We start from the raw sequence: 26,301 nt of genomic DNA on the forward strand, positions 1-26,301 counted from the left end.
ACACACACACAGAGTTGGCCTTGCCACCTGCAGGCCCTCATCTAAGTGGCCCAAACCACCATTATCTTACTGCTTGTGGTTGCGGAGGGCCAGGCCTCTTGGGAAAGCTGCCCCAGAGCAATCAAGAGAATTCAGCATGAGGAACTACCCAGTAATTAAGGTCTCTGCCAAACCTATACTTCTAATTAGTTTCCTTCCAACTTAAATCCTTCCCTTCCCTTCCCTAGTCCTGTGGCTTCTCCCCTTCCATTTCAGCAGCTCTTTCCCATGGGAATAGGAACTAGAAGCAGGGGTGAAGGGTGAGGTTGGGGGCCACACCCACAATGAAGATGATCGGAAGAAGTGGGAATCAGGGGAGATGAAACCAGTTTCCTCCAACTCAGAAATTCTTAACCTCATGCACAGCACAGCTTTGTGGGAATCAGGAAATATTGTCTCTTCTCCAGATGGGCTGGCCCCGAGTGCAAGGCTGGGTTTGGCCTCCCTTGACCTCACCTCCTCCCAGCCTGGGCCCCCTTGTTCAGTACAGAACCTGCTGAATTGTATATGACAGCCCATCCTCTGAGAATCTAAAGCAAATTCTGGCTCTTCTGCCCCCCTCCACCCGCTTCAAATGGAGACATGTGCCCACCTACTCACTCACCCTATTTCCTATGGAACATGCAGAGGTTCCACACGACTTCAGAAGCCCAGTCTAGAAGGTCCTCAAGAAACATCTGAGCTCGGACCCCATTAGCAATCACCTATAAGGACTTCCACTGCTTACCAAATGTTTACCGTGCACCAAGGACTGGGCCAGGTGCCTCACACACTCATCCTTAACCATTACCACAAGCCTGCTGCAGAGATGCCATTTTCTTCCCCCATTTTAAAAAGAGGAATCAGAGACTCAGAGAGTTTAATATCTCACCCAAAGCTGCACAGCTAATTAACTGGTGAAACCAAACTTTAAAATATTAGCTTTTTTCGAGAGATTTCCATCCAGTTACTCAAATCCTGGCTACCCTCAGCCCATCTCTCCCCAGCTGTCTGTGATCAGCTCCGAATCTCCACCTGGACCACCTGACATCCCAGATCCCACCCAAGGAGGATGGCACCCCAGCCTGATCCTCTTGCCTGTCTCACGGTCTCCAAACGAACATATGCCTCCCCAGGAGACGAGCAGAAATATCACCACCCACGTGCAAGCAGTCACGTTCCCAGTCTGTGGGCTGACTTCCTTGTCTCCTTACTTAGAACAACACAACCGAAGAAAATTTTCCTCTTAGTAATGGCTACTGATTCCCCCTTGGGGTGGGAGGGGGAGCGGGGCAGAAGAGCAGGTGAACAGAGGGAAGTCACCCAGAGATTAAAAACAAATCCCTCCTACAGCAGTGTTTCTCAAAGTGTGGTCCCTAAGACACCCCATCCATCACCTGGGATGCTGGGGTCCTGACATCAAATCAACCTTGAGCCTGGGAAGCTGCCTTTTAACATGTTATCCTTGAGTCTCATACTCAGTGAACTCAGAAAAGAGGGTCTGCAGCTTTCCTGAGAGGGAGTGATGGAGAGAAACGATCACTTCTGAAATCAAAACTGGAAACAGAAAATTAACAATTTATAAAAAGACAGTGTTTGGCTTCCTGGCTATGTATGAAGGAAAAGACTCCTAGCCCCTAGCCAAGACCCTTCAGAAAGACTATTTTAAGAGAGACCCAGTGTCCCTCTGCAGCCTCCAGGCAGTACAAACCCCAACACTCAGCTCCTGGTAGCCTCTTCAAGTTCAACCCGGGACTCCTCGCCCTTCAGGAGACTTGCAGGAGCACCTGGGCTCTTACCTTCCACAGATGTGAGCAGATGGTCCTTGCTGGTGCTAACGGGTGGCCGTCAGACACTCAATTTCGCAGTCGGATCGGACGGGTTTAAGGTCCCCCCATTCCACGTCTTCTCACACCCCAAACCCAGAAGCAATAGAAGAGCTAAAGAAAGGCATATCCAGGAGCCCCCACACCCCACCCCCCCACACCCAGAGCTATATATAACAGCGCTGAAGTTGTCAGCCTAACGAGCCACTTTCTGGCAGACCCGTTGCCATGGCAATGACTGCTAATGAGCCCAGGGCTGTGATTGGCACTGCCTGAAGGCTTCTCCACAAAGAACTCTCCAGCAAGTTCTCCTTTCTCAACCACACGGCCAGCTGGGACACCTGGGGGCAGCCAAGACGTGGCCGGGGTGCCCGGGAGCCATAGGTCCCAGGGAACCACTTTGTTACAGGTGCACCCAGAGCAGTCCTGAACCCAATGGTCCGGAGCGGCCTCTACTGTCACTCAACATGGGCCAGCCAATTAGAGACAGGGCTGCAAAGGAGCCACCAAGAAGACCAAGGCCTGGTCGGGCCAGAGATGGAGAGTCAAGTCCAACCCACGCTTTCTGCTGACATGTGTTCAGAGTGGAGAGAGCCCCACACAAAGCTGGGAACGGCTACCCAAGGAAAGAGCATCTTTGGCTACAGGTTAAGAAACCAGGCAGGAAGTGGGGGCCTGCCTTCCACACTGATGCCGCCGGCCTGTGTCTATGAGAATTCTGGGCACCTTGCCTCTATCTCACAGGTGAAAGTATTGTTCTCTCTGGCTCTGGCAGCCTTTCTATCCATGGAGAGCAACTCACAGACACTAACTGGGGAGGAAAGGGGGACCCATGACAACAGCACAGGGCATTCTGGGAAGTGTAGTCCTCACAGTACTTTTATAGGCTGGTGGGAAGAGAATGGATGTTGACTGCATGTTCGTGGTCTTCCAGTGGGTCTTCTAGGGGTAAGAGATTTGGAGACCTGGCCAGAGTGAAGGGGAGGAGGCGTAAGAGGCAGAAGAGGTGGTGGAGAAGGAGGAGGCAGAGGGGAAGCAGGTGGAAGCAGAAGAGAGACCATATGAGAAAGAAACATTCCGGAAGGCAAGGCCTTGTCCATCTTGTTCTTTCCTTTACTCTAAGCTCAGTATTCAGAATATTGGATGGATGGATGGACAGATAAATGAACGGAAACTGGGAACTGTAACAGAAACTAGGCTTCAAACAGATTTGAGAGGCTTTCTCACCAAACAAGTAGACAGAGAACAGCAGTCCAAGCAATGTATGTGCCAGTGGTAAAGAATCCACCTGCCAACGCAGGAGATGCAAGAGATCTGGGTTCGAATCCTGAGTTGGGAAGATCCTCTAGAAAAAAGGAATGCCAACCCACTCCAGAGGAGCCTGGCAGGCTATAGTCCATGGGGTCACAAAGATTGGGACATGACTGAGCACGTGCATGCATGCACGCACGCACACGTGCACACATACACTCACACACCAATGAACACATCCCAGCTCTTCATGGATCTGACTGAACAGACTGTTCAAGTACAGGGAGGTGGGGAGACGAGATAATACAGTGTTTTTTCAAATGTAGGAAATAAACTGAGGAACAGCATCCGGAAGCCTCAGGAGCAGCACAAATTTCTACTCATGAGCTCATCTGATCTCCAGAAGACAAATTCCAGGAAACCATTGAGTGACCGCAAAAGAGGACAGGAATGTACAGCATTTATGCTACAAAAGTCATAAGGAGAGAACAAACTAATGAAGAAAAGGCAAATTTGTTTAAAAAAGTGATATAAAAAAGGGACAGAATGTGCTCAAGACTGTACGGAAACTTAAAAGATAGTGACAGAAGGAACAGCCACACTGGTTGCAACAGAATATTAAATCAGTATTCTAAAAAGGAAAAAAAAAAAAAAGAATCAGTTATGGACAAAACAAACTGAAGATTTTTTTTCCCCCCGGAATGCAAAAGGAAATGGGAAAACATGAAAACGGAATCAACAGAAGAGCAGGCCAAGGTGCCAGGTATTCCCGAAGAAACGAGAACAAAAGCCAAAACAGAAAAGAAACTATAAACAAAGATTTTTGGGGTGGGGAGAACTTTCCTCAGCTCAAAGAAGACACACAGGAAGGTCCTGTACTGCTCCAGGCAAAATGGGATTTCAAAGCCCAACAACAAGCCGACACCCTCTAACAACACATTTACACAGCAACGAAAGGATAAAGTCCTACAACCCTTTAAGTGGGAGGAGGAGGAGGAGGAGGAGGGTGTCTCCAGGAAAGCAGCATAAATAAAGGCCCTCAGCTCCTCTGTGACCACGATTCCAAAGACACCTCTGGATTGTTATGTAGAAAATGCTGAGACCATTCTATGCGGCCACTGTGTCACATGTCTTTCACTGTGTCACTTTGTCTTTCATGAATGAAATCGCTCAAAATATACTGCTCTCAGTAAGCGCTCAGCATATTTACCAATCAAGTGCTTAAAAGATGCACTCCAACTCCTTGTCTGCATCAGCTACCTTCCACAATCCCCCCCAGCTGAAGCCGCCACTGTTCTCCATCCACCATGACGCGAAAGGTAGCCTCACACCGTGGGTGAGACTGCTACCCACTCTGAGAAGTGAACATCAGTGCCATGGGGGCTCTCTCCCAGCACCCACAAAGCTGCCAGCCCTGGGCCCGGAGGCTGAACTACTTTGAGCATTGCAGACATGTCTGGCTCCTGAAGACTCAGTGAGGGTCCCGGGAACTCTGAATATCCATCAGCAAACCCCCACCCCACCCTCCACCCAGTGCCTCCCTGGGGGCCCATCAATTCACTGGGCATGTTTCTTAGGACTGAATAGGCAGAGGACAGAGAACAATCAACTCTGTATTTTCTGACCCTGAAAAGGAAGGGAGTGATCTGGTGAACCAGGAATTTTGATGAACACAATTACAATGTAGCCCATGCAAGGGTACAGGAAGTCAACTCTCACAGGAAAACTTGCTCAGCTGGAAACCATGGGGTCTCCAGCGAGGCAAGGATGGATGAAAAGCTTTGCAAGCAATACCACAAATTATGAGAATGATTGGATGAATGAACCCTCTAGGTTCAGAGGCCACTTCATGGCCTTGCAGTGTCCGGGGGCCAAGCAGTCGAGAGTAAGAAGGAACGGATAGTGTTGGAAGTGGCTTCTGTACCAGCCCTGCACCCATTCTTACATGAGCCCTACTTCACCGACCCTGGAGGAAAGACATTTTGTTATTGTTGCCCCTTCCATACAGATATAAACCAGAAGAGTCAATTAACAGGGTTTCAGAGAAGACAATGCAAGAGATGGGGAATTCTCAGTGGCTGGTATTTTTCCTGGGGCACCATCCAGCATGGCTGGGATTTGAGAGGGGCTCACTCCTCAGAGTCTCCTGGGAGAATCTCTACATTGACTGAACAGCATCAACGTGCCAATGAATACTACAATCCCTCTTGCTGCTTACAGATGAGTTTGGGAGCAGGAAACCAGAGCCCTCCTGGCCATGCTGAGGGCCACGTGGTAGCGGGGGAGGGGTGGGGGTTCCTGTGGGTGTTCCTGAAATATGGAGAACGCTCCAGGAGTAAGACAGAAGCCACAGCTATATCCCCACCTCGGAGTCTGGAGAGGCTTGGGGAACCCCGGAGAAAGCCCCTAATGCCTGTCCCGTGTCTCAGGTGTGTCTCATCCTGATGTTTCCGCGCTCAAAAGGGCAAGGTGGTGAGCTCCCGGCAGCTGGTTCCAACTTCTGAGCAGGAAAAACCCAAGTGATTCTGCTCTCCAGCTTGTGATTCACAGAGACATTTTATTCAAACTCAGCTTCCTGATGGGCTGTTGAGAATGTCGGCTCCCTTCCTCCCACCCCTCCCCTGACAGATTAAAAATAGCAGGGGCTGTTCTGACATCCTACCTCCACTTTGGGAGCATCAGCAGAAAACACAGGGGTCCAGGCTTAGAGAGGCTGCGTTCCCAGGCAACGAGCTGTAATTCACGTGGTCCCCTTTGCCTCCCTGGACTTCTGTCTCTTCATCTGTGAAACCAGGGGTTATGAGCCCTCAAACACTGGGGTTCTACACCCCAAGGAGCATCTTTCATAACAAAGCCCAAAACTACCATGAGGGAAATCTCAAGGCATTTAAATGACTGGCGCGAACCTGCAAAAGCCTCCACCACATAAACAAGAGAGATGGCAGAAACCGCCTGATGAGGAACATAAATGTTCATGAAATTGCCCCCCCCAACCTTTTTATGCACAATTTCCCCCCAAACTCCTCTAGGCTCCAGAGGCAGAGATCTGAAACTCCTTTGATATAGAACTACTGTTTCATTCTTGCAGACTAGGGATTGGTGGGAAAGAGAACAGTGAAGTGACTAACAGCAATTGGAAATCATTAAATTTATGTCTGGGACGTCCATGGTGGTCCAGCGGTTAAGACTTCACCTTCCAATGCAGGGAGTATGGGTTTGATGCCGGATTGGGAAAGTTAAGATCCCAAATGTCTCGTGGTGGTGGGGGCGGGGGGGGGGGATCAACAACACAAAACAGAAGCACTATTGTAACAAGTTCAATAAAGACTTTTAAAATCATCCACACACAAAAAAATTTTTTTAATAAAAATCTATGCCCAAAACTTCCCAGGGGACTCAGTGGTAAAGAATCTTCCTGCCTAGCAGGAGACACAAGAGATGTGAGTTTGATCCCTGGGTGGGGAAGATTCCCTGGAGAAGGAAATGGCAACCCACTCCAGTATTCCTGCCTGGGAAATCCCACAGACAGAGGAGCCTGGTGGGCTGCAGTCCACCGGGTCGCAAAGAGTCAGACACAACTTAGTGACTGAACAGTAGTGGTTGGATAACTGAACTGTGGGCAATATACCTGAAACCTCTATGGGGAGACTGAACACTGAATTCTTTTTCTGCCACAGGTCACCGTTTCAGCCTCTTCATGGCTGTAATGTCTCTATGTTTCAGAGGAAGCAGTTGGGGTAAAGTTTAACATTTCCCTTAGATGAGATGGTTGGATAGCATCATCAACTCAATGGACATGACTTTGAGCAAACTCTGGGACACAGTGGAGGAGAGAGAAGTGCGGTTGCAATCCATGGGGTTGCAAAGAGTTGGACACAACTTAGGGACTGAACAACATCGTTGTAAAGGATCTGAAAATGCATACTAGAAGAAGACCTGGTGGGGAAAAGGCCAAAAAAAGAAAAAAAAGCATCCCAGATTTTCTATACTACTTTATAATGACATCAATTATCCCATTCTAGAAGGTACTTTTGCAGGACATTTGAGGCTCATCCACAAGCAACACCCTCCCTAGGGAGCTCCTAGTAGGGTGAAGGCCCTTCTAGATGATTCCAAGTCTAATTTCCCTTCGCAAAGTAAAAAGCCTGGGAAAAAGAGAATTTTGCCAACACTTGGTACTGGAAAGGGAAAAAGTAAGAAAAAGAAATACAGCCTTCCTTCAGTATTAAGGTGCAAAACCCCAAAATACTTTATGCCATTCCTGGCACTCTTGTAAGTTGTTATGACTCTGAAGAAAACTCCATAATCAAGTTTCCCAAGCATTCTGTTCCGTTCAAAATGTATTTTAGAAGCTCAGAAGTCAGTCAGGGAGTTGAAAGTCGCTAGTCCGGGCAGTCAGAGGCTAGGGAACCTCATGGAAAGCAGCCTGCCTGCCAGAAAAGGAGCTCCAAAGACAGGTGACACAGCTGTTGCCCACAGCTGCTCCGGGACAAAAGCAGGCTTCCTCTGGGAAAGCTGGTACTGTCTGAAAGGGAGGCAGAGTAGAGCTCACCAGGGCACAAAGGTGAGGGTCTCTGATGCTCTGTCTGCGGCTGAGATCCAGATGATCCAGCTTCATGGATTCTGCTCTCAGGACCACAGGCACGACAAAGAACCTGGGGTGACCAGTCTTCTCCCCGTAGGGACGAATTCCAATTACTGTGCAGTGCCAACGACGTGTGCTCCCAAGGATTCCAGTCAAAGACTTCCAACTCTGTGAACTTGTTCCCGGTGATTCCTAATGGGCTCAGAACCATGAGCACCAGAGGGAGATTAAGGCTAAGAGGGGTTGGAACTGTTACTGTGAGTCAGAAGGGGTGTGATTCCAACCAACCCAAGTCAGCTGCCATTTTTGGAGCTCAGCTCCTGGTGCCTATGAAACTAGACAAGTGGGACATCCGAGGACATGGCCGTTGAGGTTTGGGGTCTACCACCGCTCTTGGGGCATCATGAATAGAATACGGACCCAGCATGGCCCCTGTCTCGCTGTGAGATCTTGAGCAACATACTTCACCTCTGCTGGTATGGAATTTCCTCATTTCAAGAATACGGAAGTTGGACAAGATGGTGTCCAGGGTTGAGTTTGTTTCTGCTTAAAATATACAGCCTGATCCTCAACGATCCTAGATGTTAGTATAACTCTTTGAGGGATGTGCCATATTTGTAGGAGGGAAAAAAGTCATGTTCAAGGGTAGACATGGGACTCAGAGGTATGGGACAGCCTGGAATGCTGCCTTAACCTCAAACACCTGCGCTTGTGCCTCACTGCCTCGGAGTTCAGTGATTCTGCCTCTCACTATGGGACATTCTAGTGAGTTATGTCCTGATGGCCCATGTCTGCCCCTTCCCTGTCACTCCTACAGCTCTCTGTTTTGCCTAAAACCAGACATCCAGCTGGTGTTCTGAGATTCTAGTTATCTGAAGTTAGAATTCGTCCCGTATCCAAGGCAGGCTCTGGAGAAACTGTTCTGAACCTGCCGGCAGACAGTGGCCTCTGCTCACCACTCACTCTGTAACCCGCCAATGGCTGGTGCCCCACATACCTCGTTCTCTTGCCAAGAGCTTTACCGGGCTCCTCTCCGCTCCCTGAATGCCCCTCAGTGTTCATCTCCTTGCTAATCCCTTCTTCCCTGTAAACCTCCCTGCTGCCACCCACAGCCATGGCCAGACACGCCCAGCGCTCTGCGGCCAGGTCCTGAGCGACGGTAACTGTCGGCCCTGGACTGACAGTGTCTGGGTTCTTTACAACGGTCCTTCTCCAAGTGTGGTCCCTCAGCCAGCAGCTGGGGAGTCCTCTGCGAGCTGGTTAGAAACACAGGGTCCTGGGCCCCACCCTAGAGCCAGGCTCTCCACTGCAAAGGTCCTGGTGTAATTCAGATGCACTTTTGAAAGCAGGTCACATGACCAGTCAGAGGGTAACAAGCATCAACTCTCCTCCTCCTTACAGGTGCAGGACCCTATCAGAAGTCATGCCAAAATCAGAGATGCTGGTTCTGACCCAGCCAGGGGGGTAGAAAGTACTGGAACATCCATCATCTTTAGGGCGGTCACTGATGCCACCACCAAGCTGGACAGAAGCAACGAGCCCAACCTGGAACCCTAGTGTCAATACTGGATTAACTGGGCAGACACCCAACTACCTTCTGGGGACATGTGTCCTTTAATGGACTTTTATTGCCCACTGTCCCAGCTGGAACTGGGTCATGGAGTAGGGGGTTGGGAGGTGGGCAGAAACCAGGATGTGGGAGAAGTTAGGCAATGGAGGCAAGACCTGAACTCTAATCCCCATCATAGAGAAACTCACGTCACCACACTGCTTCTCCGTCACCCTGAACTGCCTTCCCAGGTAGCAAGATGGAGGCAAGACTCCCTTTCCCCCCACAAACATTCCCTTTTCCGTCTTTTCCCCCTCCTTCCCTGCTTTCTCAAACATCAGCCCATACCTTCCCTCCCCCCCATCACTCTGGCCTCAGACCCATGAAAGGTGCCCCTGACACTCCAGACTTTGTAAACTCAGCATTTGGGAGCCTATATCTCAGAGAGTTCTCAGAACTGCCTCTCTGCAATGACGAACTCATCCCAGAAACACGCAGAGAAAAGCCAGCTGCCCACACGTCGGCAGGTGAGCAAGATCGAGTCTTACCATCGGAGGTGAGCTCATCTTCTCTGGGGGCTGCAAACTCAGGATCCTGTGTGAGGTCTCTGGGCTGCCAGCTTCCTCACCATGGGCCCCCTGTGCGGGAAATGAGGCCCAGGCGGGCAGCTACCCCAGGTCAGGGATCCGAGCAGCCCGGAGGATGTTCCTGTGGCTTTTCACACCGCTGTTCTTTCACAAAGAACCCACTACATTGCACAGTTCCTTCCAAATCTGCTCCAGCTCTTGTGAGGAAATCAACGATGCATTCTGGACTTTCCAGATGCAAAGGGTCTGGAGGCTTGCTTGCTTTCTTTTTTTTTGCACTCTCTCTTTTTCCCCTTTCTCAGCTAAAAAAAAGTTGGCTGAGGTCAGGACACACAATGGCCAAGCCTGTGTCACTGACCAGTTGCCTCCCACCCCCAGGCCTGTGGACAAGAGCTCCTTTGTCCACTGTATTTTAGGCGGGACTCCCTGGGTCTGCCCAGGCCCTGCAAGGGAATGTTCCGCCAACTTCTTCCCAAACCGAAGTCACGGCTCTGGCCCCGGCTCCGGCCCCAGCTGTGCAAACCCAAGGCCAGATAAAAACCAACGTAAAAAGGATGGAGAATGCCCTCCCAAAGAACCATCGTATTACACCCATCCAGGGCTGTAAAGCTGAAGCTCCTGGAGAAACAAGACAAGGGTTCTCTGCCTTCACTCTGCCCTCGTCACTCCCAAACCTGGACAGATAGATAGAGGATAAAAGAGGAGGCGATGCCAGGCATCTCAGACGAAAACAGGCTGGGGACCACAGATCTGTTGGTTTCATGTGAAGAAAGGACTGGACTCCGAGAGCAACACTGTCTCCAACAATGACATGAGTTTGGCAAGGACTTGGCACCTTGGTGAATCTATCCTGTCACTCCGCTTACAAAGCTTTTTGGAACAGATGAAGGTTTAGCACTTACAAGCACCCTGCCTTTCTGGGTTCGCTTTCAGATGCAAATCTTAGGGATTTCAGAAACTGATTCTTGACATCGAAATAAATATGGTTTTCTGGAGGGACCAAGGTCCCAAGGACTGGGTCAGTTCAGTCACTCAGTCGTGTCCGACTCTTTGCGACCCCATGAACTGCAGCATGCCAGGCCTCCCTGTCCATCACCAACTCCTGGAGTTCACACAAACTCACGTGCACCGAGTCGGTGATGCCATCCAGCCATCTCATCCTCTGTCATCCCCTTCTCCTCCTGTCCCCAATCCCGACCAACCTGGATAGCATATTAACATGCAGAGATATTACTTTGTCAAGAAAGGTCCGTCTAGTCAAGTCTATGGTATTTCCAGTGGTCATGTATGGATGTGAGAGTTGGACTGTGAAGAAAGCTGAGTGCCGAAGAATTGATGCTTTTGAACTGTGGTGTTGGAGAAGACTCTTGAGAGTCCTTTGGACTGCAAGGAGAACCAACCAGTCCATGCTAAAGGAGACCAGTCCTGGGTATTCATTGGAGGGACTAATGCTGAGGCTGAAACTCCAATACTTTGGCCACCTCATGCGAAGAGTTGACTCTTCGGAAAAAAAGGACTGGGTGGTTTCCTATAAATCATCACTTCTCTCAAACACATGAAGTGTCTAAGTAGGTTTCAATGCCAGCCCTTGGTTGGGGCTGGGACATCAGTTCTCTTGACTAGGGACACAGTCTGATCAAGGTCATATCTTTTCTGGTTCACTGCTTACTAGCTGTGACATACAGGGCAAGACCTCTAAGCTTTGGTTCCTTCAACTGTAAAAGAGAAAGAGTACCTCTCCCAAAAGGTTGTTGTGAGGATTAAAAGGGGGAGAGAATCCATGTAAATACTTAGCACAGTGCGGGGGAGATGTGAGTTATTACTGTTGATGTTGTTATCATCAGCAGGGGCTGAAGGAGTCGGCACTGCAGCTCCCCTGGACACAAAAAAGTTTAGACTCAACAACAAAAACAAACAACCCGAATTTACAAGGATATTTCTCTAAAGAAGATACACAAATAGCCAATAAGTGAGTGAAACAACATTCATGTCTCTAGTCATTAGGGAAACCGGGAAATGCAAATTCAAGCCACAATGAGATAACACTCGTTGGGCTTCCCTGGTGGCTCAGATGGTAAAGAATCTGGCTGCAATGTGGGAGACCTGGGTTCAATCCCTGGGACAGGAAGATTCCCCCGGAGAAGGAAATGGCAACCCACTCCAGTATTCTTGCCTGGGGCATCCCCCAGACATAGGAGCCTGGCGGGCTACAGTCCACAGGGTCGCAAAGAGTCGGACACGACGGAGCACATGGCATGCACGCAGTCTATACATAGGCTTATATCTACATTTGTAAAATGGTCCCAAACCAGCCACTGAAAGAAGTGAGCACATATCCAGAGGTGAGGGTCCTCCCCTGGTTGCTGGATTATCTCCTTTCTGTGGCTGGAAGGGAACACCAGGCGCAAACCCACACCTTGAGCTGTGGGACCAGCGATGCCCTGGAATACAAAGCAAGGTCCTTCTCTGCTCCTGGAAATGGGCTCCCACCCAGGAGAAGATGAGAGGAAACTTCATTTGCACCTAGACAGCCAAGACCCTTACCTTCAAGCCCTCTGGGTTGATTTTTTAAAATACATGTATTTATTTATTTGGCTGGGCTTCCCTGGTGGCTCAGATGGTAAAGAATCTGCCTGCAATGCGGGAGACCTGGGTTCATCCCTAGGATGGGAAGATCCCCTGGAGGAAGGCATGGCAACCCCCTCCAGCATGCCAGGACTCAGTTGCGGCATTCAGGATCTTCGAACTTCATTGCAGTATGCAGGATCTTTACTTGCAGCATGCAAACTCCTCATTGCCGCATGTGGGATCTAGTTCTCTGATAAGGGATCCAACCTGGGCCCCCTACATTAGAAGGTGGATTCTTAGCCATTGGACCACCAGGGAAGTGCCAGCCCTCTGGTTTTTCTGGAATTAAAATGTCAATGGAAGTTTTTACAGCCCATGACTTCCTGTTTTTATAACAGCAAAGAGGGGACCCTTTCCAGGCCATTCAGCCCCGATGGGGTCTGACCTTGCACCACAAAGACGAGCTGATACAACCACAGACAATAATGCCTTGACGTAAGCAACACAGAAATCACCATCATGGTGGTTCTCCAGCCAGAGGCAAGGGCCCCTTCTGGACCATTATAATCCAGGAGGTTGATCTGCTCTGACCTGAATTAGATAGAGCAGAAATAAAAGTTCTGCAGAGATTTTGGTCTTTAGGATTCACCCAAGTTAACATTTACTCATATACACATTCTAATAGGTTTCCTCTTTGGGGTTATCCTAGCATTCAATCCAGAAGTCATATTTCTTTTGCTTTACGAATAGTCCTCTACCATTACAGTTGGCTGTGAAAGAGCACAAATTGTTCATTTCCTTCTGGTCCCTGAAAATAAATATGTCTCTACCTATGGAGCCCCATGATCCAAAAGCAAAAGGACCCACAATCATTTCCACCAAGCTTTATTTTCCCCAAGTTGAATGGAGTTAGATGCAACCAACCCTCCTGTACTTATTATTTTTTTCAGGCAAGTTGAACTCTGTCAACCAAAATAGGCCACATTTGCTGAGGGACCCCTGTTGGACAAAGTGTGTTGTCTTGTAATGATAATTAATAAGAAAGAACATCTGGGGATGGTGATGACTCACTTTTTCTAAATGCTTCAAAGTGATGAAGGGAGAAATTATTCACCAGCCTGTGGAGTCTCTATAGTACAGCGTCTCAAAGACATCCCTGCACCCCATATGCAGCCCCTTGGCTTCCTTCTCCAGGGGATCTTCCCGACCCAGGGATCGAACCTGGGTCTCCCGCATTACAGGCAGACACTTTACCATCTGAGCCACCAGGGAAGAATGCACCTGATCCATCAAGCAACTAATAACTAATCAAGCTCATAAGTAATCAAGTTACTAATGACCCCTTCCTGAATGCTGTGGATGACGCACGCAAGTATTACATGTAGGACCTGACTTCTAAAAATTTGGAAGGTAATAAGCCACAGACAACCGCAAGTGTTAAAGAAAAAAGAGAAGAACCATACAGAGGAGTCTGTAAGGAGCACCAACTAATAAGTTGGTGGACAACAGGATCTTTCAGAATCCAGAGGAGGGCAGAGCACTTTCATCTGGGAGGCGGAGGGGCGGCTCCTCAGAAGATATAGAATTTGCCGGACAGCAGCGATGAAAAGAAGGGCTTGACTGGAGCAGGAAGACACTAAGTAAGAAGTAGAATAAGCTTCGGTAACTGATGAGACGTCATGGGAAGGAGAAATAATAAAAGTTGACTCCAAAGGGAGCAAGGGAAGCTAGAACCAGTCGCCCAGTGATCCAGCCATTAAGAGCCATTTGGGGGGTTGTGGTGGAGTCTGTTGTTGACACGTCCAAGTTCAAAGTGATCACTGGGTCCAGCACATCGAACTGGAGCACCTGCATGGAGATGACGGTGAAATCCTATAGGTCAGGGATCCCCAACCTCCAGAATCTAAAGCCTGATGATTTGAGGTACAGCCAATGTAATAATAACGGAAGTGAAGTGTGAAATAAACGTAATGCACTTGAATCACCCCCAAACCACTCCTTACTCAAGTCTGTGGAAAAATTGTCTTCCAGGAAACTCTGTGCCAAAAAGACTGGGCACTGCTGCTCCAGCTCAATGCTGAGTTCATGCAGAAAGGACGCACAGGGGAACCTACTGGGGTGGGAGAAGGGGGTATCACATTCAAGTCGCAGGAGAATGCATCCATCCCACCTCCATGCCCTCCATCTCCATGGGCCTCTCTCGGGACTCTTAAAGGCAAAGGAAAAAAACCAGGTCTTAATCTGTTCCCCCTCCAAACCGGCCCAATGCCTCACATGCAGGGGCTACATGATGGGGAATGGATGGATGCAGGTTCTGAGAATCAGAGTCACAGGAAGTGATGTGGAGGGGATCTTAAGGCGAAATGTGGAGTTAAGCGTCCACGTGAGATAATGAAACAAGCGCTTGCTGACTACAGAGAGGCTATTTCCCCTGCTAATCTCAGAAAGAGGAATATGGAAGTAAGGTGGGTATGGAAATCTGAGCACGGACAGACAAGGTGTCAGTGAGCCTGAGGATGCACAGCGAAGCGAGGGAACATTCAGAGAGAAGTTCCTCAGAAGAAAGCAAAGAGGACGTGGCTGAATGTAGAGAGTGGCCAGCCCAGCCTACCTGGCCACACAATGTCTCCTGTGAAGTGATTGGCAGCCAGTTCCTTGCATTCAACATGGTGGGGTCCAAGGCCCCTCCTAAGGGAGATGTGTCCCCATCATAAAGGAGTCCCCAGATCAGGTGGACATAATCAGAAATGGCACCTGGTTTGTCTAAAAGGCCTCCTAACAGATCCAGTTTAGACCTATGGGATCCCCCACCTAGCATCTCCCAGACCTCAGTCACTCACATTCTGCTATCAAATCTTTTCCATCATCATGCATCAGCTACAGTATGATTTACTTAATTGGTAGGTGGTGGTGTTTTGGCTGCAGAGTTTTCATTGCAGCACGCAGGCTTCTCTTATTGTGGAAGATGGGCTCTAGATCGTGTGGGCTCAGTAGTTGCAGCAAGTGGGATCTTAGTAGTTCCCCTGACCAAGAATCAAACCCTGGTCCCCTGCATTGGAAGGTGGATTCTTAGACACTGGACCGCCAAGGAAGTCCCTCCTTAATTGCTTTTTTACAGACTTATGTGGAACCTGAATTTAGCTTGGCCCAAAGCAATAATATCTAAAAACCATGGATTTGACTGGGTTTGGATTCCTGTTTTATATTACACAGTGAAATCAGTGGAACTTAAAAACTTAATGATCATCATCTAAGATCATTTTGTATATCCTTAGTTGTAAACTCAGCCCAGTTGGAGAAACATACTCTCAGGCTATGTGTAAAACCAGTACGCAGCAACCAGGCAGTGGTTTAGGAGGTTCTTTTCTGAATCCCAGAAAACCAAACTGGAATTCTTTAGTGACCACAGAACCACAACTGCAGGAATGAGGGCCCTGGTGTGGGCCTGAATCACCACAGGGAGCACCAAGAGGACAGTAGAGGAATGCAGGGGACTTCCCGTGGGAAGGGGCATTGGCAGGAGCCCCGTGAACACTTCTGTCAACCTTGGGCTAAAGTGGCAATAAGAGGAAAAGATAAAACCCACCCAAGCTACGAAAAATCCAAAAATAGTAGCAATCAGAATCCAAGGAAAAAAATCCTCCAGAACCTTTAAGATGCTTGCTCCTTGGAAAAAAAGCTATGACAAGCCTAGACAGTGTATTAAAAAGCAGAGATATCACTTTTCTGACAAAGGTCTGTATAGTCAAAGTTATGGGCTTTCCAGTAGTCATGTACAGATGTGAGAGTTGGACCATGAAGGTTGAGTGCCGAAGAAATGATGTCTTCAAACTGTGGTGTTGGAGAAGACTCTTGAGAGTCCCTTGGTCTGCAAGGAGATCAAACCAGTCAATCCTAAAGGAAATTTCACTGAACATTCACTGGAAGGACCGATGCTGAAGCTGAAGCTCCAATACTTTGGCCACCTGATGCGAAGAGCTGACTCACTGGAAAAGACCCAGATGCTGGGAAGGATTGAGGGCAGGAGAAGAAGGGTGAGGATGAGATGGATGAGATGGTTGGATGGCATCATCAACTCAACAGACATGAGTTTGAACAAAGTCCGGGAGATAGTGAAGGACCGGGAAACCTGGTGTGCTGCAGTTCATGGGGTTGCAAAGAGTCAGATACCTGACACCTGACCTCACCTTGGTGGCTGAACAACAATCACCCTTAAGGCCAGTGGAGTGAATGGAGAAAATCTTACAAAGCACAGACTAATTGTGAAAGGGGAAACAGCCCTTCACACCTTCACTGCTCTGTGTCTAATCTGAGATGTACTTGGCACCCTCATCATTCTGGGGTCCTGATGTGATACACAGGATCTGCGCCCGCTCGAGCACTGAACAGTCAGCCCCTGCGGCTCAGAAGCAGCCTGAGGGCTGCTCCTCCTTCTCCACCACCCATTTCGTCACAGAGATGCCCGGAAAATGAGCCAGCAGGCGGTGCAGGCGGGTGCAGGGCCTGGGAGGGGTGTCGGTTATTGGGAGAAGTATGGATCCCACAGGTCAAGTCTGGGGGGGCCCCTGGCAGCAGTGCGTGGGGATGGGGCGAGGATGGGTTTCTCATGCCCTCCACCCATCTGGAAGAGCAGAGAACCAGGCAGTACAGGAACAATGCAGCAGGTGACAGCCAATCTGAAAACAAGAACCGGACTGGGAGATGTAGGTACACCACTGAACCTGCAGGTGAGCAAACGTGAAAAGGGATTCCACCTTCCCCCAAGTTTACAGAGTGCCAGAGCCTGTGGCAGACGATCTATACTCTGTTGGTACAACACAGAGTCTACATAGATCCTGCCTTGTTAAGAAAGTTTAAACGGAGGGGAAACACATGGGAAATGAGTGAGGAAACACCATCCCAAAGGCCCAAAGGAAGAGCACATCTCAGAAAGTAATTCAAAAAGTAATTTAAAATGGCAGGAAACTGCTAGAATGTAAGAAGTTGTGACCTCTGAGAGAGGAACAGAAAAACTGTAATGGAAAAAAACAGGCAAAACAGAAAGGATGACATGATGAAGAAAAGGGATGAGGAAATGATTATATGAAAACTGCGCATTTAAAGCCACATTAGCAGCTGTGGATAAATAAAAATATTAAATCAGTAAAGTGGCTCAGAGGTTAAAGTGCCTGCCTCCAATGCAGGAGACCCAGGTTTGATCCCTGGGTCGGGAAGATCCCCTGGAGAAGGAAATGGTAACCCACTCCAGTATTCTTGCCTGGAAAATCCCATGGACAGAGAAGCCTGGTAGGCTACAGTCCATGGGGTGGCAAAGAGTCAGACACAACTGAGCGACTTCACTTCACTTCACTTCACTTCAGTGTGCAAGGTAAACTTAAAAGGATCACCCAAAACTGAAAAGCACAGAAAGCAAGGATATAATGAATCAATGTAAGTTTAAGTAGTATTCCATCAGAAAAGACCAGAACAAATATATTAAAATAAACAATCAATGACAAAAATAAAACATAATAAAAAGTCATGCACACCAACAAGCACAAGAGAAATGCTATTTAGGAAATCAGTCCTTCTCCAGACTTTTCCTCTGCTCCTACTCACAGTCAGAGAACACTTCTCGCTAGAATAAAAAGCTCCCTGTGGGGAAGGCTTGTTTCGCTCACAGCTCACCAGGGCCTGGCATGGACCAACCTGTAAGTGCTAGAAGACACATCCTACTGAGGTCAAAGTTTCATGGGCATGACCATGGTTTTGTTCATCCCTGTGTCTAATAAACATTTGCTGAATGATGGAAAAGACTGAGCTGTAAATGTGAGTTTCTGTCCAAAAAGTTAAGACATTCAAGATGTACATATCCAGCTGAGTTATATTAATATTTGTCATGAAAGAAACAGGAATGCTCCTGGAGACATGCAAGTTGAAGACACCACCCACTTACTCTTCAGACATTGAGAGAGAAATCAAAATTAAGAAGATGCTGCCAGGGGAATAACCACATAAATGCCTTTTTTTCCCCTAATGTGGACCATTTTTGAAGTCTGTTGAGTTTGTGACAACGCTGCTTCTGTTTCATGCCTTGGATTTTTGGCCACGAGGCATGTGGGATCCCAGCTCCCGGACCAGGGATCAAACCTCCACCTCTGCATTGGAAGGCGAAATCTTAACCACTGGATCACCAGGGAAACCTCCTAGATGCATTTCTTAGTGCACTGCCCCCCAACTCAGAAATCCAACAAACTGTGCAGTCTGGGACACTGTCCAGCTGTGAGGTTTGGTACCGAGTATTTCCCTTGGTCCTCCTCTGCAGCTTTCCTCCCATCCTGGAACTATGATACAAGTTTCTCCTGCAACATCCTTTAAGGCCAGTACAGACGAAGCCTCTGGCCACATGTGGGGCGCATCAGTAATTGATGCCACCTTTTTCGTCCAAGCACAAGCCGATGGCTGGGGGGGAGCAGCTACTGAAGCTTTGTGGATGCTGCGCTGGGAGACACACCCAACAAAAAGTCATTGTTTCTTCATCTACCACAGTCCAAGTGATGTGGGAGCATCACAGGGGCCACTTTCTCTGCCAAAGAACTTGGGTGATGATCTTTTGCACATTTAAAACTCACACTGAATGAACCAAATCTTCCTCCACACCCTTAAACAGGAAAGACTCATAAACCCCCCAACACCCAATGCTTTCTGCCATCAAAACCCTCTTTTATATCATCTTCTCTGAGTGGTTCCAGTTTTAGAAATTAGAGTATGCAGCATGATCTCAACCACGGAAAATAACGCTCCCCCCAACTCCAAGCAGAGCACAAAGGAAACACATGAAAACGTTACAAAGGCTCTCTTTGTTTTGCGGGATTCCTCTAGCTGTTGCAATTTATCACGTTCAAAATTTTGAGTTCTTAATTTTAAAAATTAAAAATTCCTCTTTATTTTAAAGATGTAGTCGTAAATAGTGCCTTCCCCCCCAAATCAGCATATACAATGTTAAATGTACCATATGATCCCAATTATGTAGACAAACATGCACAGCAAAGAAAAAAAACAGAAAAGAATGCTAACTATTTTTTCTTATTTCTGCATTTTCCAAGTTTTCTATAATGAGCATATTCATTTTAAGTGCATTTAAAAAAACTCTTTAACTTATTTCATTATGAGTTAATGCATGCATATAGCCTTATGCAGAATATTTAGATAATATTTGCTGATAAAGTCTCCCTCGATATATCCCATCTCACTTATTGTTGTTGTTGTAGTTGCTAACTCATATCTGACTCTTTTGCAACCCCATGAACTGCAGCCTGCCAGGCTCCTATGTCCATGGGATTTCCCAGGCAAGAATACTGGAGTGGGTTGTCATTTCCTTCTCCAGGAGATCTTCACAACCCAGGGATCAAACTCGAACTTCCTACATTGACAGGCAGGTTCTTTACCGCTGAGCCACCAGGGAATACAAAATATTTAGATAACAATTGCTAATAAAATCCCCCTTGACATATCCCACCTCATTTGCCATCCCCTAAAAGGAAAACTATTTATCAGATTAGTGTTCATAGTGTTATCTTTCAAATGACAGGGAGATTTGGGGTGGGGGGGTATCTTTATTTTTAAGAAAATGAACTAAGACAAAATGAGCAACAGAAAAGAACTTATTCAACCAATGCAGGGCTGACACAAAAATTAAGAGATCAGAAGGACTGTAGAGATAATTTAATCTCATGTTGCCATTTTACAGACGGGGAAACTGAGGCTCAGAGGCAGACTGAGGTTGGACGTCAAGCCTCCTCCTCCTTGATCTTTGGCCCTAAGCCTTGGTGCTAATGTTGCCATCAGGGCTGGAGAACTAGGTCCGGCCAGATGGCATGGCAGAACCCAAACCCCACGTAGGACCCCTCCCCAGGCTGACCCCCACACGGCTCCATGCAAGAAGACCTTTGCCAACAAGTCTGGCTCTCAGCTCAACCCTGAGCCACTTCCCATCTGTTTGTGGCCAGTGAGTCCCCGCAAAGGGGGGGTGACCCGGGAGGAAACATCTGTGCACACAAAGAGGAGTCATAAACGCACTTGATTTTCCCTTTTGGCAAAGCTTCTTCTGCTTATTTTTTTTCCACTCATTGAAATGCAAAGCTCCATTTCAACAAGGAGGCCTGGAAGATTCCAGAGTCTTCGAGGAACCGCAGCCTCCGCTTCGCGAAGGGGGCTCCCTAAAGAAGGTTATGCACGATGTCTGGGCTGTGGACACAGATAAGAAAGAGAAGAGGCAACCCCCACAAACCACTTGGATGCCCACAGACATGCCTCTGCTTGTCCTTAAACCTAGCTTCTAACCTTCAGCCAGGGCAGAGGAAGTTCATGTGTAAGTTCTACAGCGTACCAGCCATATAACTTCAGGCAAGTCACTTCACCTCTTTGAACCTCTATTTCTTTTCCACGTGCAAAAACGGAAATACCACCACCCCCTGCACAAAATTCTTGCAAAGACTGAATAAGAGGGCAAAAATGATGGAAGAAACTTTGTAATTATCAGCTGTGCTTCTGTACTGTCCCATCCCCATGAAATCACTGAGCAACCTTTAGGAAACTCATCAGCTGAGGTCCCCAACGCTGAGTCACTCCTGCTGCACAGCTTGCAGGCTAACCTCTCAGAGTAACACCGTATGACCTTCCTGACACAGACCAAGCTCACTGAAGGAGGAAGAAGAACAGCACGTGACAGGGAATCAGCATGCTCCATGGGGCAAGACTAGGATTTTGGGGACCAGCAGAAGGGGCCAGTATAATCTGGGGCCTAGAAACACCTACATCACCAGAGTTCCTGGGAAGCTGGTGACTGCCAGCAAACCAGATCAAGAAACAGACACGGCCGTGCACAAGAGCTGTGAACCCACCTACACAAGGCCCTACACAAGGGCCTGGCAACCTTCCCAAAGGGGCCTGCATGCGTCTTCATTTGAATTGTTGCCACCAGCCAGGACACCTGGAGAGAATGCTTCCAACCTTGACTTTAAGCTCCTAAAAATGAGACAGGTTGGGCTTCCCAGGTGGCACAGTGGTAAAGAATCCGCCTGCAATGCAGGAGATGCCAGCTTGATTCCTAGGTTGGGAAGATGCCCTGGAGAAGGAAATGGCTACTCATTCCAGTATTCTTGCCTGGGAAATTCCATGGACAGAGGACCCTGGCTACAGTCCATGGGGTCACAAAGAGTCAGACATGACTGAGCACACACGTTGGATAACAAGCAGGACAAAGGACCAGGTCTCTTTTCCCCGCAAAATCGATTCCCTCTCTGCACTTCACCATTTGTCCTTATCTTCTCTGGAGCTCTTCCTTGCTTAAGTGCTGTCAATCATGGGTCAGTAACATATCTATTGTGGCTTATGTGACCTTTACAAGAATCCCGGGAGAGAAGTATTCATTTTCTAATCAAATCATTTTCATTTTAGAATCAAATAAACCAAGGTTTTACCACTAACAAGACACAGAACTGGTTTGAGCCCAGTGTCCCGTCTTCAAGGTGGATGCTTGCCCACCTGACCCCAGTCATCTCCCCGGTTCCTCCATGAATTAAGGCTCATCCTGGCCAGCATGCTCCAGCCAGCATGGAGATCCATCTTGCTCTGTCTGGTGGGCCAGCCTTCTCACTTCTTGCTGTCTCCCAGGAGATGTCCCCCCTAACCCCCACCTCACCAGCCCCACCTTCCCTCCCCCTGGCCTGATCCTCTCATCACTGCCACGGCTGCCTTGTTCGGGGGTCGATGATGAGTGGTCGTCACGGCTTATTCACCTGAGGTTCCTGAGAACATGAACACAGTCCTACTCAAATCTGTCCCCAGACAAAGAAAATGCACCCAACAAGTACTGCTGAATCAATGGAGCTCCTTCAGTTTCCGAGTAAGACTGTCAGCCCACTAAGAAAGTGGGTTTCTTAATTTTCCAGGGTCACCAGGGCATGAAGGGGAGGGGAAGGGGAAGAGAGGAAGGAGGAAGGCAGAAGGCAGAGGCAGACACACAGCCTGTGTGTTTACCTATTTTATGCTGGGAGGGCTCTTACATACCACAAGCTGCAGGGGCCCCCAAATCATAAATGAACAAAATGGGCCGGGGGCAAAGAAGTCATCAGCGGCTCCGTCAGGGTCTCTGAAACAAGCATCTCACAGGCCTAGTGCCCTTGAAGTAAAGCCACTCGGGAAAAAATGTACTCTCTTGGCTCACTTAGGCTGTCCACTGAAGTCATTAAAGCCTTTACCCAGAGAGAAAGCGGACAGAAGCCAAGTGATCAGCTACGAGGACAGCAGCCTGAGTTACCAAGGAGAGAACTGAAATATACATCTGTGATGGGCTCTTACCTCGGAGTGTTAAAAGCACTGGTATATTATTAACATTTCCACCTAAGGACTCCCAGCCTGTGCATGCCTGGTCATCTGAGGTAAGTTTCAGCCAATCTGGGCCCTCGCCATGTCATTCATTCCTGGGCCTTGTTTGCTGGGGTCACACGCTGCTGTTTCCCTGGGAAGACAGCCCAGTGACTATGCATCTCCCCAGGATGGTCAAAGGCATTAGGGCTCCTCACCACGACTGTCCCCAATGGGATGCAGAGATGGACGTGCTGGACAAAAGGAAACTGGGATTTGTGGAGATTCTGTAGCCAGAGGCACCCCTCCTGCCCTCATGACATGCGCAGAACTCTGCCTGGAGTGGCGTCAGGTGAAACCTTCAACTCCTTCTCTTCGGTCAGGGATCCCTGCCTTTCTTCCCTTCTGGGTCTTAAAAGGATGGAAAGTGACAACACAGGGTGCTGGAAGCCTGTCTGTGCTCTGAGCTTCAGAGCAGTGGTCCTCAGCCTTCAGCTTCTTCAGCAGGGCCATCAGAACAGACTGTTGGGCTCCACCCTCAGCGTTTCTGAATCAGCAGGTCTGGGCAGCACCATTAATGACCTGCATTTCTGAACAAAATCCTCAGGGATACGACTGCTATTTCAGGCATCACACTTTGAGAACCACTGATTTCAAGGCAAAAAAAAAAGCACCTGTTCTAAGTCTATTCCTTAAAAATTCATCTTTAGGAGATTGATAAATTCACTTTCAAAATAAGATTCTTTAGTATTTTCTTGGAAACCACTGGCCCTCTCACTTTCCTTCTTTTCATACACATGGGTGCAGGGTCTATTTCATATAACTCCGGGAGTTGGTGATGGACAGGGAAGCCTGGCGTGCTGCTATTCATGGGGTCGCAGAGTCGGAAACAACTGAGCGACTGAACTGAACCCTAAGAAAAACATCACACAAATACTGGCAACTGTTTCATTATAGCTTTCAGTGCTGGCGATCAATAGGGATGGGTGGGGACTGGGTCAAACTAGAACACCCTCCATCATCAGCAGCATATTGATGCCAGGCAGGACAGTGGGGTCAGTGTCGTCTAAACTAGTCTTTTTTTTTTTTGCAAGAGAGGCTGGAGATTTGAATTCTTACTATAAAATCTGTAGATTTTTGGAGGTTGGTAATCACTCAAAAACTTTTAAATGAAACCATAGGCAGAAACAAAAACAAAACCACCACCAAAAGCCCCTGGAGTTTTCCCACCAGCCACCAGTGTGTAGCTCCTGGTTTTAATTGTTGTGGACCTGCATAAACAGTCATTTGAAGAGAGGGTGCCCTCATGTTAAAGAACTGAATACCACCATCCTAAACTAAAGGTATAATTAGCACTTTTACCCTGTATTAGGGCTTCCCACGTGGCTTAGTGGTAAAGAATCCGCCTGCCAATGCAGGAGACACGAGTTCCATTCCTGGGTTTGGAAGATCCCCCCAGAGGAGGAAATGGCAACCTACTCCAGTATTCTTGCCTGGGAAAAATATCCCATGGACAGAGGAGCCTGGCTGGCTGCAGTCCATGGGGCAGCAAGGGAGACAGACATGACTGAGCGACTGAACAACAAACCCCTGTATTAGTCACCCTCTTGCTAAGACCTCTTACTACTAACACACCTGGTGGGTGAACTGAATACCAACTTCTGGGGTATCAGGACACAGCTTCCAGGGGCTGAAAACGTGTGACCAACTACATCTTGCCCAGAGCTGAGCACCCCAGCCTGGCTCCAACCTTCTTTGGAAGAGAGGCATGGGATGAGGTTTGGGAACCAGCAGGGTGGACCCTGGAAATTCCATGCTACTCTGTCTATGGAAAAATGGTGCCTCAACAGCTGATGAGAAGGTTTGGAAGAGGAGGCAGTGAGTAAGGAAGCTGACATACAGCTTAAGGAGAGAGGCATGCATCACCAGCTGGGCAGGGAGGCAGAGAAGGCGTTCAGAGGCAAAGCCAAGTATGGAACAGGAGGAAGAGAAAGTGAACCGGTACCACAGCCTTGGGGAGGCGAGATGCACATCCATCGGGTATAAAGGTGGATGACACAGCTGCTAGAGTGAGCAGAGATCTACCTCCTCCATAGGATCACACACTGAGCAGCTGGGGAGCCAGCACTCTGGGAGCATGGTGCCTGGGGGTGAGGGTGGCTGGATTCCTTCCTCGTATAAGCAGTGCAGAGCTCTGCAAGGCTCTGGGGCAGGAGAATGTGTGTTTTGGGACCTCTGGGGAGGGTGCAGGGGGAGTGGGCAAGGATCACAGGTATCCTTCTCAATCTGCCCAAAGGGAACTCTGCCCTCAGGTCCTGGGAGAAGGGGATGCCACCTCTGGTCCCCTGACCTTCACGCCTCCCAGCTGGCCTGCTTGTCCCCATCTGAACTGCCCACTGCATCACCCCAGCTTCTCAAGACAATGCTTGCGTGGGGTTCTCCCCACTGAGAACCCATCCTTCCTCCTCCTAGCTCTTCCTTGAAAAGGACATCCCCTCCCAGCCACCCACAGGAGACTTCAGGCTCACTAGGTCACTCTCTAGGCCAGCAGTTGTCATTTTTTTTGTCTGTTTTGAAAATTTGACCCGGAGTAATAAGCACATTGTATTTCACCACCCAATATACATGCAAAGCAAACGTTCCCTGAAGCAATACTTGCTTTTACAACATGCAACGCACTCTGCTGTTTTCCCCTCTTTTCCATGCTGGTTAATACAGGTTACAGACACAGGGTGGCTAGTGATGCCTGCTTTAAGAAACACTGCTTTATCTGCTCTCGACAGCTCCTCTTTCTAAACTCCCCCCTTGACACCCCCACCCCCACTCTCCATCATAAATTCCTGCAAGGGATTCCCTCATTTTGTACTTTCCTGGGCTGCAAGCTCGTCATTCCCAATCTCTCGGCCCCAGAATGTACACCACTTGTGGGCAGCCAGGATTACGACTGTACATATTTCCTCTTTTCAAGAACAGAGCTGGCGCTTTGCTGTGCAGTAGAAAATAACACAACACTGTAAAGCGACTATGCTCCAATAAAATTTTTTAAGAAAGAATAAAAAGAGTTGGGAATTCCCTGGCTGTCCAGTGGTTACAACTCTGTGCTTTCACTGCTATACGCCCGGATTTGATCCCTGACTGGGGAACTAAGATCCCAGAAGCCACATGGTATAGCCAAAGAAAAATAAAGAAAGGAAAAAGGACAGGGTCCAAGTCTTGGGATCTAGCGCACTTAAAATATTGGTTGGATGTTTGATATCATGGAAGAGGGTGCCCAGATGACACTTTCTAAATGATGATAAAATTGTAGTGCATTTCAAGGCATACCCGAAACCCAATCTCCAGCAAAGCCCTCTGCTGCTGGCGGCAGCCTCTCCTCATCACTGGGGAACGGAGCCGCGTGGATGCTTGTGGTTTCCGACCCCCTCGTCCTCAGAGGCACTGTAGCCCCATCAGGGCCCCAGTGCTGCCATCGACAGATCCACACCAGCTGGGACACTGACCCTCCACAACAGTGTTGGGGAAGAGATGCCCATACTCCCGGGGAAATCCAGCCTTGGAAGAGTGGACACA

The 26,301-nt window shown here is 48.5% G+C and overlaps 1 protein-coding gene across 5 annotated transcripts in view; it reads right to left on the reverse strand.

The window, feature by feature from the left end:
• Positions 1 to 26,301, reverse strand: part of GAS7 (growth arrest specific 7) — a 202,483-nt gene that overhangs the window by 86,183 nt on the left and 89,999 nt on the right. The gene's annotated exons all lie outside the window — the stretch shown is intronic.

The sequence above is a fragment of the Budorcas taxicolor genome, chromosome 19 (genome assembly GCF_023091745.1).
Source record: "Budorcas taxicolor isolate Tak-1 chromosome 19, Takin1.1, whole genome shotgun sequence".
Lineage (NCBI taxonomy): Eukaryota > Metazoa > Chordata > Mammalia > Artiodactyla > Bovidae > Budorcas > Budorcas taxicolor.